Raw genomic sequence first — 17,789 nt, 5'->3', positions numbered from 1 at the left:
AAGTTCCAGGTCAGGGTAGCGGACAGTACCAACAAAGGGGGACAGGGAAGGTGTTTGGGTGTCACGCTCCAATTCAAGGAAGTGGCAATCAAGGAAGACTTCTTCATCTTCCCAACTGACGAAGCAGAATTTGTCCTGGGACTGGCGTGGCTAGATAAGTTGGGAGACGTTCTCGCAAACTTCAGAAAATCACGCCTTCGATTTTGGAATGGGGACAGCATGGTTACATTGCAGGGGGACCCGGAGTTGTGCTATGGAGGTATGCACCTTCAATCTGCAGTTTTGTCCATTCAAGAAGGGGGAGAAGGATTTATGGTCCAGTTGTGGCCCATGACTTTGCAAGCGGCTACAGTATCGCAGGTGCCGCAGGTAATTGAATCGGTGTTAGCTTCTCATGCTAAGGTGTTTCAGACACTACCAGGGCTGCCACCACATCGTTGCCATGATCATGCCATTCCACTGATAGAAGGAGCTTCAGTTCCGAATATAAGACCTTATCGTTACCCGCACCATCAGAAAGCAGTAATTGAACTAATGGTACGAGAAATGCTGGCCTCAGGGATAATTCGACCAAGCTCCAGCCCCTACGCGAGTCCGATATTGCTGGTGAAGAAAAAGGACGGCAGCTGGATATTTTGTGTCGATTATAGGGCATTAAATGGTATTACGGTGCCGAATAAATTTTCTATTCCCGTCATTGATGAGTTACTCGATGAATTGGTGGGAGCTGCAGTCTTCTCTAAGCTGGATTTAAAATCGGGGTACCACCAAATTTGGATGAGGGATCAAGACATCCACAAGACTGCCTTTCGCACTCATGAGGGCCATTATGAGTTTCTAGTCATGCCCTTCGGCTTGACCAACGCCCCTAGCTCCTTCCAAGCCTTGATGAATGACATTCTTAAGCCTCTATTGCGGAAATTTGTCTTAGTCTTTTTTGATGATATTCTCATCTACAGTCAGGATATGGATAGCCATGCCCTTCATCTCCAACAAGTTTTCCAGATTTTAGTGGAGAACCAGCTGGTATTGAATGAGAAGAAATGCACGTTCGCAGTGAGCTCGGTGGAGTACTTGGGCCACATTATCTCGGCACAAGGGGTCTCGGCGGATCCTAACAAAACCACAGCGATGCTAGACTGGCCAGTGCCTACGGACCAGCGAGCTTTACGGGGATTCTTGGGCCTTACCGGCTATTATAGGCGGTTTGTGCAAGGATATGGGGTAATCGCCAAGCCGTTAACGGAGTTGACAAAGCGAAATGCGTTTGAATGGAATGACAAGGCACAGAAGGCTTTCGAGAGATTGAAGAGGCTGATGGCAGACCTACCGACTCTAGCAGTTCCGGATTTCAATCAAGACTTTGTTTTGGAAACGGATGCATCGAGTGATGGGTTGGATGCGGTGCTGTCCCAGCAAGGCAGGCCAATAGCATTCCTAAGCCATGCGCTATCTCTAAGGGCCCGCCAAAAATCTGCATATGAGAGGGAGTTGATGGCCATTGTCTTCGCTGTCCAAAAGTGGCGGCATTACTTGTTGGGTCGCCATTTTATTGTTCTCACAGATCAGAGAAGTCTAAAGTTCCTCACGGACCAGCGACTCATGGACCCAACTCACTTGAAATGGACCACTAAATTGTTAGGCTTGGATTTTAAGATCCGATACCGGCCAGGCCTTGAGAATAAGGCAGCAGATGCATTGTTACGGCAAATGATGGCAAGGGTGATTTCAGTAGTACACATGAACCTCTGGAAAACAGTGGAAGAGGAGGTGGCTCACGACCAAGAGCTACAAAAGATTGTGATCGCCCTGCAGCAGGGGCTGGATGACTATCCGGGGTATTCCCTACACAAGGGTCGGCTGTTTTATCAAGGGAGAGCAGTGTTGCCTGCAAATTCTTCTCAGATCCCACTTTTGCTGGCTGAGTCCCATGACAGCGGAGCGGGTGGACATTCAGGCTTCTTTCGAACCTATAAGCGGCTGGCAGCAGCGGTTCATTGGCGCGGCATGAGGCAACGGATCAAGGATTATGTTGCAGGCTGCCACACTTGCCAGCAAAACAAGCATGCAGCGATAAAATCGGCGGGGCTGTTGCAGCCACTACCAGTTCCAGAGCGAGTTTGGGAGCACGTTACGATGGATTTTGTGGCGGCATTGCCAAAATCCAAAGGCATGGACACTATCCTAGTTGTGGTCGATCGGTTGACTAAATATGCTCACTTTATCCCCTTAGCTCATCCATTTTCAGCCAAGGAGGTGGCACTAGCCTTTATTAAAGAGGTAGTTAAACTACACGGGTTCTCCAAGTCAATCATATCGGATAGGGATAGGGTGTTCATGAGTAAGTTTTGGTCCGAAGTGTTCCAAGCAGCAGGGACAAAATTGAAGTACAGCACGGCATTTCATCCGCAAACCGATGGCCAAACCGAGGTGGTGAATCGCTGTTTGGAGACTTATTTGCGGTGCTTTGTGGGGGGCTACCCGAAGAAATGGTTGGAGTGGCTTCCATGGGCGGAGTTTTGGTTTAATACGTCCTACAATGCCTCAGCCCAAACAACTCCATTTCAAGCACTTTATGGGGTGCCGGCACCTATTCTTTTCCGGGGAGAGACGTTTCCCTCGTATGTTGAGGAGGTGGCAGCATTGACCGCAGCCAGGGATGCGGTGTTGGCAAAGTTGAAGATGCACTTGGTGCAGGCTCAGCAGCGGATAAAACAAGCAGCGGATAGGCATCGAAGGGATGTCGAGTTCAAACCGGGTGAGTGGGTTTATTTGAAAATGCAACCTTATCGGATGCGGACACTAGCGCGGAGGGTCAATGAGAAGCTAAGCCCTCGGTACTATGGACTGTTTGAAGTAGTTGAGAGGATAGGGGCAGTGACATACAGGTTAGCCATGCCTCAAGAGTGCAGACTTCACCCGGTCTTCCATGTTAGCAAGTTGAAAAAGGCTGTCCCGCCGCAGCAGCAGGTACAGACGCTTCCACTAGGGCTGGCTAAGGATGGTGAGCTGGTGATGCAGCCATCCCAGATTGTGGCATCGCGAACTGCAGAGGATGGGGCCTTGGAGTATTTGGTGCGCTGGGTGGGCCTATCTCCTTGTGAGGACAGCTGGGAACGAGCGGCGACATTGCGGGCCACCTTTCTGGAGCTCCACCTTGAGGACAAGGTGGTTGTCCGAGGGGAGTATTAATAGAGAGGCACCTACTACTAACAGGTTTGGACTGTGTTACAAAAGGAGAGGTAAGTAGAGGTCAAGTAGAAGTGTTTTAGGAGTTGTTAGGATATCCAGCTGGCTGATAGGTTGTTATAAATAGCTAGGTTATAGTTAGTTGAGATAGGATAGTTTTTCTGTTGTGAATTCTGTTAGAAGTTGGAGAGAATCTCTCTCTCTCCGAGCTGGTAGTTTCAGCTGTGTAGAACCTTCTAGGAAGAGCTAATTGGCCATCCCGGTGTATCAATAAAGCTTGATCATTCTGCTATTGCTGGTCCTATTAGAATATTTTTGACAATCTTGAGAGAGTTAAAGAGATTAATAAGATGCTTATTACTCATATTCCTAAAGTGGAACCTGTCATCAATCTTAAACAAATGTGCTTGATTAGCCTCTGCAATATTTTCTACAAGGTCATTACTAAGGTTCTGGAAAGAAGCCTCAGGAAGGTCATGGAGAAATTAGTTGCTTCCAATTAATGTAGCTGTATTCTTGGGAGGCATACTTCAGACAACATTATTATTTTCCAAGAGGTGATCCACTAAATGAGAAACAAGAAAGGAAAAAAAGGTTGAATGACTATCAAGATCGATTTAGAGAATGCCCATGATAGGGTGAAATAGGAGTTTATCAAGGACACCTTGGTTGACGTCGGCTTTACACATTATTTGGTTGAGCTGCTACACACTTGTACCACAACTGCAAGAATGATGGTCTTCTGGAACGAGGAAGCCCTTGACAAGTTTATTCCTTCAAGAGACATTTGTCAAGGGGATCCCATTTCACCGTATATATTTATTTTGTGCATGAAACGCCTATCTCAACTTATTAATGCAACTGTTGATCTTGGGTTTTAGAGATCGATCCACATGGGTAGTGATAGGCCTAGTCTCTCCCACTTATGCTTTGCTGATGACTTGATCTTTTTTCTAAAAGTGAGTATGGAGCAGGCTAAGCTGATTAATAAGGTCTTGAATGCCTTTTGTATCGGCTCAGGACAAAAGGTCAGCAATGAAAATACCAAAATTTTCTTCTTAGAAAATGTAGGGCATAATGTCAACATCGAGATCAGTGAAGTCTTTCAGTTTTTTCGTACTAATGATCTTGAAAAATATCTTGGTGTCCATTACTGCATACCATAGTCACAAAGAATATGTACAAGGAGATTATCAATAAACTGAACACAAGGCTCAACAACTAAAAAGCTTCGTCCATATTCCTTGTAAGGAGAACTATTCTTATGAAATCTGTCCTTTCTAACTATTCCTAGTTATATTATGCAAACTGCTGTTTTACCTGTCTCTACTTGTAATGATATTGACCGCAAATGCAGGGTTTTTCTTTAGGGTGACTCAGAGCAATCAAGGAAAGTGCACCTTCTCAACTAGAAAAGTGTGGCAAAACCCAAGGCCTATGGAGGATTAGACATTCGACATGCAAGCTCCATAAATAGGGAGTTTATGATAAAAATTGGTTGGGGCTTAGTGGAAAAGAGAGACTGTCTTTGGGCAAGAGTCCTGAGATCTAAATATAAGTGCGGGAAGAACATGGTTCCAGAGGTTTAAAGAAATAAAAATCATTCTAATCTTTGGTTGACCGAAGTTATTTTATAACCGGTAAGCCACCATGCATTGTTTTCCACATAAAGACTTTAATTTTTTATGGGCATTTCAAACTCCAAATTTCCTTCCACAGATGTTTATTTTTGAAATAGGTAGGCAAGACATATATGGAAGGGTGATGAAATTGGAAGCTTATTGAATATCCTGACTTAGCAGAGTAAATCCCATTTCGTTCTTTGCCCCAAATAAATTTGTCACCTTCTTGTCTGATTTCTGATTGAATAATTGCCTGGGACTGAATTGAATGTGTTTTGAATTAATTGTGCGTTCCATTCTCCATTGTCTGTCATGAGCTGATTCACCCACACTAGAGTAGAGCTCAAATCCAGTTCCTGGTTCCTTAGAATTATAGGATGATTTCTAATTCAATTTTCCCCCAGAAATTTTACTGTAGAGTTCTTACTAACCTGCTAGAACACCCCTTTCTCTATAAACTTTCTCCCTTCTAGTAAGCTTTTTCAAGCCCATGAGGGATTATGACCAATGTTAGCCTCTAGAAAAGAAGAGAACCTGAAATACTTACTTCTATAGACTCTATAAACTAGTGAGTGAGTCTTAGTAATTAATCTCCAACCCTATTTTCCAAGTATGGTTAGGTTGAATGCTTTCAAATCTTTGAAATCTAGCCCCCTTGGTTCTTCTCTCTACTCAAAGTATCCTATTGAATCTATTGCATTTGCCGTTCGCCTTGTTTTTGCCCTACCAAAATTGCATTAATTGCCTTTAAATGTCTTCTATGAGCGTATTCGGCAATTTAAAACAACCTAGAGTATATATTGGGATTGCAGAACCAACCGACTTGATAAGAGCTTCTCTTCCACTTGTTGAGAGTAAACTATGGTTCCAATGTTGGAGTTTTTTAGTCACCTTATCCCTTATGTAGTTGTTTACGTCTCCTTCTTCGATCTATGGATAACCGAAGGCAACCTTAAGGTAGCATTTGTTTTGAGGTACTGAGACAGAGACTGGGAGACTAAAGACTCAGTATCATATTTGTTGACTCAGAGACTGATACTAAAATTTCTATCTCTGTCCCCAAAATTTTAGTATTTCAGTACCTCCAAAAAGTGGGGACACATGAGACTGAAATTTTTAGAGATAGAGACTGAAACTTTAATAACATTTTATACCTAAAATACCCTCATTTCAATTAATTAATTCCAATTTTATTCTTTGTACAAATTAAATTAGAGCTTCATTCTTGTTTCAATTTCTGTCTCCCACTTTGTACCAAACAGAATATTGAGATTTATTTCAGTCTCTATATCTAAGTCTCTGTCTCTCAGTATCAGTCTTTCAGTCTCTGTCTCTCTACCAAATGCTACCTAAGTACTTGTCTTGAGAGTCAATACGAGAAACATTTAGGACAGTAGAAAGAGCATATCGGATCTGCTGAGGTGTATTAGAACTGAAGAAAACTAATGATTTATTTAGATTGATCTCCTGCCCACTAATCTCACCATAGATTCGTAGGATCTCCATCACCTTCCTGCATTCCTGATTAGTGGCTTTGAAAAATAAAATAGATTCATCTACAAAGAAAAGGTGACTTAAAGCAGGACATCTACTATTTAATTTAAGACCTGTAATATAGCACTCTGTTTTCTTCTGTAGAGCAGGTGGGATAGTTCCTCTGCACAAATAAGAAAAAGGTAGGGAGAAAGAGGATCCCCTTATTGGAGACCTCTTACAGGCTTAAAGAAGTCTTGAGGTTGTCCATCCACAGTAACAGAATAGGAAACAGTAGTAGTTCACTCCTCTAACCAGCCAATCCATCTATCACAGAATCCCAGTTATCTCATCATCTACCATAAATAGCTTTATTCAACTCTATCATATGTCTTACTCATATCAAGTTTTAGTGCAAGATCATAATCACCATATCTCTTATTCTTTAGAAAATGCATAAATTCATGAGCGACAAGCACATTGTCACTAATCAATCTACCTCCAATAAAAACATTTTGATTATCACTTACCACCGCATTCATCACAAATTGCATTCTTTGGACTAGCACCTTAGATATGATCTTATAAAAAATAGTACTCAAATTTGTGGGTCTGACCTAAGTCATATTAGAGGCACCATCTACCTTGTGGATTAAGCAGATGTGTGTGTGGTTGAAATTTCTCAAAATCCTGCCCCCATTAAAGAACCTCTTCAGAACCCTGATTGTGTCTTCTTTTACTACGCTCTACTAGAACTAAAAAAGTTTAGCAGTGAAACCGTCCTCCTCGAGAGTTGAGAAAGGGTTGATGGAGTATACTACTCTTTTAATCTCCTTCTCATCAACTGGCCTTGTAAGAATTCGGTTAGTGCTCTGGGAGACCTTTCGAGGTATTGAATCAATTTCTTCCCGTGGGTCCCTAGGATTGGAAGAACTAAATAAGTTCTGAAAGTACTATTGGGCTATTTCTCCAATTCCTTTAGCATTTGACTGACATCCCTCTCTTCCATCCTCCAATTTTTGCAATCTATTTTTCCAATTTTTAGCTTGTGCTCTAGTATGGCAGAACTTAGTAAGTTAGTATTTTTGTCTTCCCATTTCAGCCACTGCACCCGTAATTTCTCCTTCTAGTACCTCTCTTTTCCTATAAATGCTTCCTCTAGCTCTTCCTCCAATGTTCAAATAACTACATCATTAGCTAGATTTGCCCGAGACTTTTCTTGCTCAATTCGGCCTCTGAGGTCTTGAATTCGCCTCTTAAAGTTGCTTGAACCATTTTTTTCATTCCACGATTTGCTGCCTACATCTCTTCAATTTAGAGTGTAGAATGAACATAGGGGACTCTGTAATGGTTTCTCTTCATGTCTCTTTCACAATTTTTAGAATTTTAAGAACCTCACACCAACGTTTCTGAAATCTGAATATCCTTTTCGCTCTTCACTGTACTGGGTCAGCATCAATAAAGATTGGTCTGTGGTCAGAATTGTAGTCTTCTAAGTGAGTAACAGTAGTTTTCGAATATTTTTGTCTCCACTGCTAAAGACCAAATATCTATCCAGCCTTTTCATGATTAAACACCCTTAAATTGTCTATTTGTCCATGTAAATTTGCTGCCTTTAAAATCTAAATCCACCAAACCTCCTAGTCTAATAAGATCATTGAAACCATTAATTGAGGATGTATATGTCCCTTCTCATGGTAAGCTATAATCGCATTGAAGTTTCCCATAATCATATAGAAAAGACCAGCTAACTCAATATGATTTAGAATGGCAACATATCGTTCATTACCTGTACTTTTTTCACTATGCAAGTGGACAACAAAAATGGATCAATACCTCGTTGAATTTGAGTCCTTTCATTTAAATTGAATAAAAAATTCTGCCTCCCTTTTCACTGCCAAATTTTGTGAATTTTACAATGCACACTCTCAAAATCCATCTTCTTGCATTGAACAGCGATATTCAAGGCATTATTTTTAGTTTTGCATAAAAATAATATCTCAAAAGAATAAGATTTTTTAATCTCTTAAATATTGTGAATTATCAGATATTTTTCCAAACTCGACAATTTCACGTAACCTTTTTCATTGTCCCGAGAGTGCCACATTGGGGTTGGCACCCACGTCCCTCAGCACTTTGATCATCTTCATTCCCACATTGTTTTTTAGTAGAACTATTTTCCTTAAGCTCCAGAAGTCCCCTTTTCTCACCTGCCCTCACCATTGACCTTCCTCCTTTCGTCCTAATTAGCTGCTTGATATGAATTTTCTTTCTACCTTTCTCCCCTATCGCAACAATGAATATTGAATAACAAACATGCCCTAATGAACATTCATTTACAAATCCAGCACGCTTAGCACGTTTGTTAATTGCAACTGTGTCCATATCATTGATACGGACAAATTCTCAACCTTATGTTCCTTCTATATTATCCATTCAATTTTCTGAAATATTTAATAAGCATAAAGCATAGTTGGTTCTCTCCCTACCTTTTTTCCATTTTGTATTTCCTCATTCTAAAGGCAATAATAGCATAAAAAAATTATTATATACGTTAAAAATTAACTATTAAATCAATTATTGTATATAATATATATATATATATATATATTATATATATTAAAATTAGTCACTAATATAAAATATACATTAAAATATAAAATATAGACTAAAAATAAATTAATAAATTATACATATTTATACACAAATACATAATAATTAATTTTGATGTATAAATAACATTTTTGATATATAATTATATATGTGTGTATTTATTAATTTATATATTTTTAACTAAATAATCAATAATTAGAATAATAAAATGTATTGTAGTAAAATAATTAAATCTACAAGAGACTAATAAATAATAACTAAGATTATTTACTATAATATAATACATTTTTTATAAAATATTAAATACATATTTTTATATACAGATTAATTTTTTTGTATATATATACATAATATAATATGATTGAAATTTTTTTTACTTACACCGGCTTATAATACAGTACCCGTGTGATGTCATTTATAAATTTTCTAAAACTAAAATATATTGCTTATTAAAAAAAGTGTTTAAATTTATATGTGCATCCTTGTGGAGTAGTGGTCCCTAACGATATCTTTTATGGTCGCAGCCTTCGAGGAAACTATCCAACCACATTGGGACAAAGAAGAAAGAAAAACGAATTTGAAAAAAAGTGTGTGTATGAAAATTTAAATAAAAAACAAATACAAAGAATGATAGAATCAATTTTAAGCAAAGTCTAATTAGTCTTTCGGTCCGGGTTGTGAGATGGATTGGGAACCTTCAATTGGAACGGCTGTTGGATCGTTCAGTGGGAGCAATGGGGTGCATTCATGTCTTTTCAGAGGCCGCATGGACTTGGACTTTTCATATTTCCGTGCCCGTTGTGCTTCTCGAGGAGTCGTATCAGTTATGTTTTCTAAGGATACATTTATTGCGATTTAACGTTTCGGCTGCCTTTCCCCTTTTGTCCCTCTATATTTGTTGGTTCTAGAGGGCATTTCTGGTTTTCTACCCTCTGTAACCGTTTTTGCTTTTTAACTTCTATTCCTTCCCTCGTTTGTTTCATTCTTAGTGCTGTTTCTGACATTCTCCCAGTTTTCGTCATGTTCGTGTGTTTCTTCGATTGGCTTGCTTTGTGCTCTACTTCCTGTTTCTGTGCCTTTTGCTTCCGCGCTCAGTTTTATCAGGTTGGTGTTCTTCTTCCTTGCTTTTACTGTCTTTGTTTATTTTCTTTTGCTTGTATGTATCTGGGCTGAGTTTTTTCTGTTCTGTATGGTAATACTTCTGTCTTGGGGGTAGTGGGTTTACTTTGGAAGGAATGAGCACCGCTGTATTGTAGGCGTAGGTGTGGTGGATAGTAGTGTAAGACTATTTTTCTTGTTGTTTTCCGCCGTGTAGTTTTGTTAGGCTGATAGTGGTGCTCCCCTCTGTTATAGGTATGTCTCGGCGGAGAACTGAGGGTGTAGGTGTTCCGGTGATTCCGGCCGGGGCGTCCCCTCCCTTTATTCCTGGGTAACTAGTGATGTTTGGGAAACACCGTCTCGGATGGCGGAGGCGGATCTTCAGCAACTTCGTGATTAGGGGCTATTTGTGGGGGAGGTGATGCCGAGCGCTAGTATGAGCTTGCCCTCCCCGGGATTGACGAGAGGGTTTGCTATACCAACCTTGACTCGCCGACTGTCCCAGACTCGATGTGGGTGTATAAGGCCATGTTTACTCGGCTCGGCGTGCGGCTCCCCTTTTCGCCTTTTGTTCAGCAGTTGTTAAGCCGATGTTCCGTAGCGCCGTCTCAGCTACACCCGAATAGTTGGGCGGCGGTACGTACCTTCGAGCTTGTGTGTGAGTACCTGGAGCTCCCGTGCTACCGAGTTAGGTACTTACATGTTTCTTTTTTTTTTCTTTTTTCAGTTGAGATGGCTGGTGGTTTGACGTCTTTGGCCAGGCTGAAGGCCGCCATGGATCGGGAAGAAGCATCGGCGGCTTCTCCTTCCACCCCTTCATCTCGTCCTTCCGGGGGTTTTTGGGCTGTTTCGCAAAAGTTGGCCTCAGCTGGGGTTGGGGGTGGCGTCCGCGTTTCTCCGGGTCTTATGGTTTCTTCTGAGGAGGAAGAGGAGGTCGTTATTTCGGCCGCTGAGGCTTCTTGGAAGAGGAGGAGGCAGGAAGAGATCGACAGCGAGAATTTGGAGGAGGAAGGTGTTGTGCCTTCCGTGATGGACCGGAGTTTCGATGCTCCGGCCTTCACTAATCAGTATTTGATGCCTGGCACCGAGGAGTTTTTTAGTGAGTGTGACATGGCCTTCCACGCGAAGTCAGTGTATCGTGCCCTCCTCTGTTCTACTGTTATCGTCCGAAAGGCCGAACCTGGCTCAGGTGGGTCTTTTGGATAAGAAGCTGCGCCAGTCCCAGACTGAGGTGGGAAAGATGAAGGAGCAGCTTGAGGCGTCGGAGACGGCAAGGGAGAAGGCCGTGAAGGCCTCTGAGGATGCTGGGGCCGAGCTGTTGCGTCTTTCTGAGGTTGAGACTTCGCTTTTGTCCCAGTTAGGGGGGGAGCGGAGGAAGGCCTCGGATGCTGAGTCGTAGGCTGCCGTGCTCCTTGCCGAGGTCGACACCTTGAAGGCCGAGGCCGAAGGACTGAGGAAGGAGAGGGTGGAGCTGTTGCCCGATGTGAAGGATGCGATCTCGCGCGACCAAGGAGACCATGAAGGCTCAGGCTCAGGTTCTTGCGCCGGAGGCTGATGTGTCCGTGATGGGGGCTTTCTAGACCGTCCGTGATGGCCTCATCGTCGACCTTGCTGCTTTTCTGTAGTTGTACTTTGGTTTGTTGTACCGGTTTGAAGACTTGTAATTTTTGTTTAAGATTTTGGCCGTTTGGCTGTGTTTTGTGACTCGGATACTTATTTTTTTGAATGATTGTGCTATGGGCCGTTTGGCCCGTTTGCCTTTTTAAGCCATTTTGTCGACTAGTTAAGGATTTTTGTGTAGGCCGTCTAGGCCCTTTTACTTTTAAGCCGTTTGTTTTGGCTTTGTTTGTTGTTCGGGTCGTTTGGACTGTTAGTTTGTAGTCGTGTGAGATTTTTGTGAGGATCGTCGGGGTTCCTCGCTTAGATTGTACGATCGTATATTCGTGGATATCCGTGTGTTTGGGCCTCGGGGGTGATCGGTCCCCGGTGGTGGCCGCGCCGTTTTGCCGTTTTGGGAAGGGCAATGGGGTAAAAAGATAAAGGAAAAAACACTTAAAAAAATATTTAAAATTAGAACTTTGTTAAGGTATTGGGCCTCGTTAAAATCCTCTGATGTGGGCGGAAAAGAGTGCCTGACAATAACATTTTAAATGGAACAAAGCAAGGAAAAGACATGTTTTTGAAGGTAGGGGGCCTACGCGTAGTATCGTCGTAAATTGGCGGCGTTCCAGGTTCTCGAGATCTCGGGTCCGTTAAGTCGTTCGAGCTTGTAGGCTCATTTCCCAATTACTCTCTTGATCCTGTATGGTCCCTCCTAGTTGGGGGTGAGTTTCCTTTTCCCGGGAGTGGGGGCTCCGATATCGTTTCGTCGAAAGACGAGGTCGTTGGGTGAGAACTCTCTTCGGATCACGCCGTTGTTGTATCTCAGCTTAATTTTTTGCTTTAGGGCCAGCTCTCGCATATGGGCTATGGACCTTACTTCGTCCGTGAGGTCCCGTTCTGTGTCTTCGTCGTTGCCCCCAACCGTTCTTCTGGGACTGGGATCTTCGACTTTTACTGGGATGATGGCTTCTACGCCGTATGTCAAGTGGAACGGGATTTCCCCTATGGAGGTCTAGGGATGGTTCGATATGACCAGAGGACCGATCCGAGCTCGTCGGCCCAGAGTCCTTTGGCTTCGTCGAGCCGTTTCTTGAGTCCTTTGACTATTATCTTGTTTGCCGACTCCACTTGCCCATTTGTCTGAGGGTGTTCTACCGAGCTGAAGCACTGGGATATGTGGAGCCCTTCCAGGAATTCCCTGAACTTCTTATCGGCGAACTGGGTTTCGTTGTCCAAGATCACAACCTCAGGGATCCCAAATCGGGTTACTATGTGCCTCAAGAAAATTTTTTGGCACTGAGTCGCCGTGATGAAGGCCAGGGGTTCGGCCTCGATCCATTTGGTGTAGTAGTCGATTGCGACAATGAGGTATCGGAATTGTTCGGGAGCCGTTGGAAAGGGGCCAACGAGGTCGATGCCCCATGTTCCGAATGGTCGGTCTGCTGTGATGGTGCTGAGCTGGTGGGGGCGGCTTGATGGAATTCAGAGTGCATCTGGAATTTGTTGCAGCTTTTTACCAACTGTATGGAGTCCCTGATGACTGAGGGCCAGAAGTATCCAGCTCGGATAATCTTCTGAGCCAAGGTTTTGCCTCCGATGTGGTGGCCGCAGCAACCTTCGTGAATTTTGCGGAGTATGTACTACGTGTCCCTGTGTTCAATGCATTTGAGTAAGGGTTGTGAGAATCCACGTTTGTATAATTGTCCCGCTATTATAGTGTAGTTGGCGGCTTCCCTTTTTATCCGTTTTGCTTCTTTGGGGTCTTCCAGTAATACTCCGTTAAGTATATATTGTCGGATGGGGGAGGTCCACGAATCAAGGCTGGAGACCGGAAGGTTGAAATCGGTTGTGGTCGATACAAAGGGTGTTCTGACGAATTCCTGTATGAGTGACCGATTTCCTTGTCCTGGCTTGGTGCTAGCCAGTTTTGAGAGTAAATCCGCCCTTGCGTTTTGCTCCCTAGTGACGTGTTGGACTGTTACTCGATCAAATTCTGCTGTTAATTCTTTTACCTTGGTTAGGTATTGCTGGAGTAGAGGGTCCCGTGTTTGGTAGGCTCCGTTGATTTGGGAGCTGACTACCTGGGAGTCACTGCAAACCTCCAAATCCTTCGTGCCAACTTCTTTGGCCAGCGTTAGTCCAGCCAGGAGAGCTTCGTACTCCGCTTGGTTGTTGGAGATCGGGAATTCGTATCAAACAGGTTGTTCGATTACGATCCCATTTTGGTTTTCAAGTATCACTCCGGCACTACCGGAGGTGGTGTTAGATGAGCCGTCCATGTGCAACTTCAAAGTTTCGATGGCGGGGTTGCCCAGAGTCATCTCGGCGATGAAGTCTGCCATTGCTTGTGCTTTGATCGCGTTTCGGGATTCGAACCCTATTTGGAATTAGGATAGTTCTATGGACCATGCTAGCATCCTTCCCGTGAGGTCGGGCTTTTGCAGGACTTGCCTGACCGCTTGGTCGGTTCAGACTGTAATGGGGTGAGCTTGGAAGTACTGTCGAAGACGTCGGGAGGCCGTGAAAAGTGTGAAGGTGAGTTTTTCAACTCGAGAGTAGCGTGTCTCCGTGTTTTGGAGGACTTTGCTTATGAACTAGATAGGCCGCTGGGTCTTATTCTCGTCTTCCCGGATAAGCGCTGCCGCAAGTGCCTCTTCTGTTATAGATAGGTATAGGTAGATGACCTCTCCTGTTAGGGGTTTAGCGAGAATGGGTGGTTCTGCTAGTACTTTCTTGAAGTGTTGGAATATCTCTTCGTATTCTGCTTCCCACTTGAAGGGAGTCCCTTTCTTCAGGAGTTTGAAGAAGGGTATCGCCTTCTGGGCCGACGCGCCGAGGAAACGGGATAGGGTGGTTAGTTGGCCGGTCAGTTTTTGGATGTCTTTGAGGTTTTTTGGACTTGCCATTTCGAAGATGGCTCTACACTTCTCGGGGTTTGCCTCTACCCCGCGTTGTGTGATCATGAACCCTAGGAATTTTCGTGCTTCCATTTTGAAGGCACACTTTGTCGGGTTAAGGCGCATTTGGTGCTTCCTCAGGGTGTTCATTACGAGCTCAAGGTCGCTGATGAGTTGCTCTCTGGATTCGGTCTTGGCGAGCATGTCGTCTATGTAGACTTCCAGCTTGGTCCCAAACAGGCTTTGGAATATCTTGTTGACGAGCCTTTGGTAAGTGGCTCCGGCATTTTTCAGGTCGAAGGGCATGACTGTGTAACAGTACGTGCCGTCGGGGGTAATGAAAGCCGTTTTCTCTTTGTTGGTTCGGTGCATGGGTATCTGGATGTACCCGGAGTATGCATCCATGAAGCTGAGGTATTGGTGGCCGAACGCAGCGTTTACCAGCCCGTCGATGTTTGGTAGGGGAAAGGTGTCCTTTGGACAGGCTTTGTTCAAGTCCGTGTAGTCGACGCACATTCGCCACCTTCCGTTGGCTTTCTTGACATACACGACGTTGGCCAACCAGGTCGCATATGGTAGTTCCCGAATGAAGCCTGCCTCGAGGAGGGCCTTAACTTGCTTCCTGACCTCGACGGCTTTGTCAGGTGACATTTTTCGTCTCCTCCGTGTCACAGGTTTGGCTTTAGGGTCCACGGCTAGTCGGTGAGACATTAAATCAGGGTCTATTCCTGGCATGTCGGTGGGGGTGAATGCAAATAGGTTTCTACTTCGTTTTAGGAGGCGTGTAAGCTCTTTCTTAAGGTCGTATGGGAGGTTCCTATTGATGAACATGTACTCCTCTTTGGTTTGCCCTATTTGTAGTTTTTCCATGTCTCCTGGTTCCGGTCTGGGTTGCCCATCTTGTTGGGCATCCAAGTCGGCTAGAAAGATGCCAGCTGCGTCGCGGGATCGTTTCTGCAGAGCCAGGCTGGTGTTGTTGCATTTGACCGCGATTTCCTGGTCTCCGTGGATTGTTCCGATGGAGCCGTCTTTTTGCAATGAACTTCATGAGTAGGAATTTGGTGAAGATGATGGTGGAGAGATCGTTGATTGTTTTTCTTTCGAGGATAACGTTGTAGGCGGTGGAGTCCTGGAGGACCACGAACTCAGATAGGATCGTCTTCCTTTGGTTCCCTGCCCCTATGGTCAGGGGAAGGACGATGGAACCGTCCGACTTGAGGAAGTTGTCTCCGAGTCCAGTTACTCCGTTGCGGTGTGTTTGGAGGCTTTCATTGCGAAGTCCGAGCTTGTCAAAGGCTTCTCTGAAGAGGATGTTAGAATCTGCTCCCATGTCTACCAGTATTCTTCTGACCAGCCCGGTTTCGATCTTTGCCGAGATAACGAAGGGGGCGTCTTCTGCCGAGGTGCCGTATTGGCAGTCCTCGGGAGAGAATGTTATCGCACTTGGTGGTGACTGCTGGGGTTTGGTTTCTAACTGCCAAGATTTTGAGGTCCTTTTTTAGCGCCGATTTCGATTTTCCCGGGGTGTCCTTTCCTGTAATGACGTTCACGATTATGGCCGGGTCTGCCTCTGGGCTTTCCCTGGGGCCTTGTCTCTGTGTTCTAGGGTTGCGTCCTTCTCTCTCTTGTGATATTTCTTTTTCTGTGCGTTTTGGTTCTCTGATGATCTTGGCGAACTCAGGGAGCTTGCCGTCTCGTATAGCTTGTTCCAGGGCGTCTTTTAAGTCGAAACAGTCTTGTGTCCCGTGTCTGTATCCTTGGTGGTAGTTGTAGTATAGGGTTTTGTTGCCGCCCGTTCTTTCCTTGAGTTGTTGGGCCTTCGGGAGGATACCTCGATCTACTTATTGGTGGTATATCTCGGTGATCGGGACTGTTAGAGGGATGTAGTTAGAGAATTTTCTGACTATGGGAGATCGGTTTACGTTTGCTGGTTTGGGATGCTCCTTCTGGTTTTTTCTTGGTGGGGGGGGTATGTCGAGGTGCTGTGCTGCCGTGCTGCCGTTTATTGGTGGCTACGACTTGACTTACCTCTTCGTCGTTTATGTACTCCTTTGCGACGCCCTGAATCTCGTGCATGGTCCACACCGATCTGGAGGTGGCTTGGCTTCCGTTCTCTGTGTGGCGTCCTTTCTTGGCGGTAACCTGGCTTTCAAGTTCCTGTACTCGAAGGCAGAGGTCTTGGATTATCTGGGCGGCCTTGCCTCCTAGGTTTTCAGGAACCCGTGTTTCAATGACTGCGGGGTCGTTTTCTTTGTTTTGCAGAGGGGTAGTCCGGCGAATAGCGCTTGCTATCCTTCCATGGATGTGGGGCGTAGCTTCTTGGTGTTCGGGAGTTGGGCTCCTCGCTTGGGAGTTATTGCGGTGGCTCGAGGATTGCTCTTCGAATACGTCCGCCATTCCGTTGCGACGCAGTAGGATTCCCATAGATGGCGCCAATGTACTAGAAGCCTCCGGTACGGGTTGTGAGATAGATCGGGACCTTCGGTCAGAACGGCTGCTGGATCGTTGGTGGGAGCAATGGGAGGTAGTACCTGCAAAGACACTCCGACGCTCAAGTCAAAATGGATCTAAGAGGTATAAGATGTGAAGAGTGAATGATGTACTTGGGGAGGCATGAGGTCCCCTTTATAGGTGGAGGTAACTTATCTTATCTTATCTTGTTTGACCAAGATAAGGGAGCTGTTTGAATTTGATTGTTGGTTATGGGATTTAGTGGGCCGATTTTGAGCCTTCTAGATGGGAGGCGACCCGACTCGGGAGTGGGGTCGGGAGGTCGTTTCAAGTGGGGATCCATGGACTAGATTCATAACAGTATGCACAAATAAAATAAATCATTTTGATACTATTATTTTCTGAAAAGAGTTATGCTTTTAGGAATAAAAAAAATATCATTTCTTAACTTGTGTGATAAACTGACAATATATAATTAATATTAATATAAATATTTTTACAATGACAATACATAAAATTTAATTTATTAAATTCTTTGTTTTCTTGAGAAAACAATTTATTTTATAAGACAAGTAAATTTTTAAAAATTTGTGATAAATTTATAGTTTTTTAAGAAAAATATCAAATAAACTTTTGAAATAATTTTCTAGCATACTTATAAGTCCTGAGAAAAAAAGAAAAATATGTTCTTGGGAAAGTTTTGCAATGTACTTATAATTATTGAGGAAAAAATCTTTGGAAAATTGCAATAGTAAACTCATATATCTTTAATAGAAGGAATAATTGGCAATTGTGACCATATTGCAATTCTTTAGAGATATATAAATATAGTATTTAATTTTAA

Source organism: Arachis ipaensis, chromosome B7 (genome assembly GCF_059453495.1).
Source record: "Arachis ipaensis isolate K30076 ecotype BB chromosome B7, ASM5945349v1, whole genome shotgun sequence".
NCBI classification, from domain to species: Eukaryota; Viridiplantae; Streptophyta; class Magnoliopsida; order Fabales; family Fabaceae; genus Arachis; species Arachis ipaensis.
Note: the sequence above shows the minus strand (reverse complement) of the source record.